The following is a 4688-nucleotide window of genomic DNA, read 5'->3' as shown; positions in this document are numbered from 1 at the left end:
CCTGGGTAATACAGTGTAAACTCATCTCTATAAAAACAATAAGAAAATTAGCTGGGGCTGGGCGCGGTGGCTCACACCTGTAATCCCAGCAGTTTGGGAGGCTGAGGCGGGTGGATCGTGAGGTCAGGAGATCAAGACCATCCTGGTTCACACGGTGAAACCCCGTCTCTACTAAAAATACAAAAAGTTAGCCAGACGTGGTGCTGCACTCCGGTCTGGGCGACAGAGCGAGACTCCATCTCAAAAAAAAAAAAAATGCTGGATGTGGTGGCACATACCTGTTGTCCCAGCTACTCGGGAAGCGGAGGCAAGAGGATTGCTTGAGTCCCTGGGAGGTCACGGCGGCAGTGAGCTGTGACTGCACCACTGCCCAGCCTGAGTGACAAGAGCAAGACCCTGTCTCAAAAAGATGCTAAAGCTTTTTTTGTGTGTTGCATTACAGAAAGGTACAGAAAACTTAGTTTTGTACCTGAGCTGAGTTTTGCTTTAGAAACCTGTCGCTGGTTCCCAGGCATCTTCTACAGTGCAGTTGAAAGCTAATCAGAAGATCAGGAAGGAACTTGGAGAGGGGAAGAGAGGCAGGCAGGGTGCCTGGCACCGCCCCTCTCTAGCAGAAAAGCTCAGGTTTCTTAGGCAGGGTTTCAACTGATGAATTTACAGGTTGCGGTAAAGAAATCATTTTGGGCCGGGTGCAGTGGCTCAGACCTGTAATCCCAGCATTTTGGGAGGCCGAGGTGGGTGGATCACCAGAGGTCGGGAGTTCAAGACCAGCCTGACCAACATGGAGAAACCCTGTCTCTATAAAAAAAAAAAAAAAAAAAAAAAAAAAAAAAAAAAAATTGGCCAGGCATGGTGGAGCATTCCTGTAATCCCAGCTACTCAGGAGGCTGCGGCAGGAGAATCACTTGCACCCGGCAGGCGGAGGTTGCAGTGAGCCAAGTTCACACCATTGCACTCCAGCCTGGGCTACAAGAGCGAAACTCCACCTCTAAATAAATAAGCCATCTTGGTTTTGGTGGGTTTTAGCTTCTTTACTGCAAACCGTTTTCTCAGTAAGGTCTTTATGACCTGTGTCTTGTGCTAACCCACTTTTTTCTGTTTTACATCAGAAAAGTCTACTGATTTTTCTCTTTTTAAGTTCAAAAACTGTAGCATTACCACCCACCATGCCACCTACTAGCCGTGTGGCGCTGGACCCTTCGGTGCAACAGGAAAGGGCCTAGGTGACCCCTCTTTCTTCTGAGGGATGATCAGAGGCAGGAACTCTCCCCCCACCCCCACCATAGGTGTCTTCTGTGGGGTCCAGAGTGGCTCTACCACTGCAAAATGCTTTCTGTGATAGCCACCGAGGGTATCTTGCTACAAAGGCAGAGGGAAGTGGGGAAAGCTGTTTTCAGTCCTTAAAGGGCCGAAGTGCAGCCCCCTCAGCTTGGTGCGGACTCGGAGTTCACACACCCGTTCACCGGCCCCCAAGTGTGCGAGTCCAGCCCCGTTCACCGGGTGGGACTGAGCTGGACCACAGTGAAGGAGGGGAGGAATCCGGGATTTCCACAGCAGGTTCTTTCCTTAGTTCATCCATCCTCGACCACTGTGCAGCCATCAATGTGGTGCCACTAGCGTGTGCCAGGCTGTGCTGGGCCGAGGAGATACAATGGTGAGCAACACTGAGCTGTCCCTGTCCCAGAGAGTTTACCTCGAGGAGGGGTCAGGCTTGGGCAGGCACACAAATACTCATGTGATTATCCACTTAAAAGTGCAGCAGAGGGCCGGGCGTGGTGGCTCACGCCTCTAATCCCAGCACTTTGGGAGGCCGAGGTGGGCGGATCACGAGGTCAGTAGTTCGAGACAAGCCTGACCAACATGGTGAAACCCCGTCGCTACTAAAAATACAAAAATTAGCCAGGCTTGGTGGTGCGTGCCTGTAATCCCAGTTACTCAGGAGGCTGAGGCAGGAGAATCGCTTGAATCTGGAAGGCAGAGGTTGCAGTGAGCCGAGATCACACCACTCCACTCCAGCCTGGCGAAAGAGTGAGACTCCGTCTCAAAAAAAAAAAAAAAAAAATTGCAGCAGAGGCTGGGCGCAGTGGCTCACACCCGTAATCCTAACACTTTGGGAGGCCAAAGTGGGCAGATTGTCTGAGCTCAGGAGTTTCAGACCAGTCTGGGCAACATGGTGAAACTCTGTCTCTACTAAAATATGAAAAATTAGCCAGGTATGGTGACACCAGGGGAAAAAAAAAAAGCAGCAGAGCAGTGGGAATAGTTGGGAGGTGGAGCTGAAGCTGAAGGCAAGCTTGCCTCTAGCTGGGAGGAGACACTGGTGCAAAGGCCCTGGGGCCAGCTTTCCAGGAACTGAAAGGCTAGCGTGGCAAGAACCACACTAGGAGGAAGAGGGTAGGAGCCACCCAGGAAAGGCCCTCAAAGGCCACGTTAGGGATTTTGGGTCTCATCCTAAGAACAAAGGGGAAGCCAGAGACAGGAGCAAATTTTGCATTTGCAAAAGACACTCAGCTGAACACGGAGACTGGGCTGGAAGAACCCAGCAATCAAAGAGCCAGCAGGTGCTGCCAGGTGGCTCAGAGAGCAGATGGATGACGACCCACCAGTCCCTGGGGGGAGGAGGAGGAGGGGACACAAGGTGGCCTCTGGATTTTGGACTTACACGGCGGGCTCGGTGGAGGAGCCCCTTCATGGCCAAGGGAAATGCTAGCAGGGGCGTCGCATAGGTTGTGAATTTAGTTTCTCAGGGTCTTGTTTTCTTTTTTTGTTTTTGTTTTTCTGGAAACGGTCTCGCTCTGTCACCCAGGCTGAAGTGCAGTGGCACGAACTTGACTCACTGCAACCTCCATCCCCTGGGTCCAAGGGATTCTCAGGCCTCAGCCTTCGGAGTAGCTGGGACTACAGGCACGTGTACCACTCCCAGCTAAATAAAAAAAACTGGGGGCTGGGCGCAGTGGCTCATGCCTGTAATCCTAGCACTTTGGGAGGCCGAAGCGGGCAAATCACCTGAGGTCAGGAGTTCGAGACCAGCCCGGCCAACCATGGCCAACATAGTGAAACCCCGTCTCTACTAGAAATACAAAAATTAGCCAGGCAGGATGGTGCACGTAGGCCGGGCGCGGTGGCTCACGCCTGTAATCCCAGCACTTTGGGAGGCCGAGACGGCGGATCACGAGGTCAGGAGATCGAGACCATCTTGGCTAACACGGTGAAACCCCGTCTCTACTAAAAAAATACAAAAAATTAGCCGGGCGAGATGGCGGGCGCCTGTAGTCCCAGCTACTCGGGAGGCTGAGGCGAGAGAATGGCGTAAACCCGGGAGGCGGAGCTTGCAGTGAGCTGAGATCCGGCCACTGCACTCCAGCCTGGGCGACAGAGCGAGACTCCGTCTCAAAAAAAAAAAAAAAAAAAGATGGTGCACGCCTGTAATCCCAGCTACTCAGGAGGCTGAGTCAGAATTGCTTGAACCCAGGAGGCAGAGGTTGCGGTGAGCCAAGATCACACCACTTCACTCCAACCTGAGCAACAGAGCAAGATTCCATCTCAAAAAAAAAAAAAAGAAATTTTATATTTTTGTGGTACAGACGGTGTTTCACCATGTAGCCCAGGCTGTCAGCTTAGTTTTGAACATTTGCACTGGACGCTTCAGAGATGCCCACCGGAGTCCTCTGCCTTCTGTTCCCTGCCTGGAGCCTGCACAACCACACAGCAAGCAACTCTCATCCTTCAGTTCTCATCCTAAAGGGCCACCCGCCGCCTGTGAGAGGCCTTTTCACCCTATGCTCTCAATATCCGCAAATCACTTCCACTAAATCTGGGCTGTGAATGTCTCGTGACCGCTGGACCGCGTGCCTCCCCCATGAGAATGTCATTTCCCGGGCGGATCACGAGGTCAGGAGATCGAAACCATCCTAACACGGTGAAACCCCGTCTCTACTAAAAAAAAAAAAAATACAAAAAAACTAGCGGGCGAGGTGGCGGGCGCCTGTAGTCCCAGCTACTCCGGAGGCTGAGGCAGGAGAATGGCGTGAACCCGGGAGGCGGAGCTTGCAGTGAGCTGAGATCCGGCCACTGCACTCCAGCCGGGTGACAGGGCGAGACTCCGTCTCAAAAAAAAAAAAAGAAAAAAAAAACAGAATGTCATTTCCGCGAGAGCAGGGCCCTTGGGTCGTAGCTGGGCCTCATTAAACATTGAATGAATGCTTGAATGAAATGCCCCTTAGCTCCATGCAGGCATCTCCAGGGCTCAGCTCTGAGGGGAGGTGGCAGGAGGCATACACGTCTGGGCCTCCTGAAGCCAGGGTGAGAACGGTGAGCTGCGGCTGAGGCTCAGAGCTCCTGGCTTCGGGGCACCCGTTCCGGAGCTGGAGGGAAAAAGGGAAGTGGAGAGAAGATGGGCGCTGAGCCCAGAGGATTGGAGGTGAGCTGCTGGGTCATCTGGGCCAGAGCTGAGAGCAGATCACGAGGGAGGCTTGGGAAGGGCAGTCCTGCACGCTCCATCTCCAGAGTTCCAAAATTCACTTGGTGCTTGGTATGGTGGCTCCCACCTGTAATCCCAAGCATGGGAGGCTGAGGCAGGAGGATTGCTAGAGACCAGGAAGTTGAGACCAGCCTGGGCAACATAGTGAGACCCCATCTCTACAAAAAACTTTAAAAAAATTAGCCAGGCAGGCCAGGCGTGGTGGCTC

Source organism: Trachypithecus francoisi, unplaced genomic scaffold, assembly GCF_009764315.1.
Source record: "Trachypithecus francoisi isolate TF-2019V2 unplaced genomic scaffold, Tfra_2.0 Lachesis_group12, whole genome shotgun sequence".
Taxonomy (NCBI): Eukaryota; Metazoa; Chordata; class Mammalia; order Primates; family Cercopithecidae; genus Trachypithecus; species Trachypithecus francoisi.
This window is presented reverse-complemented; position numbering follows the sequence as displayed.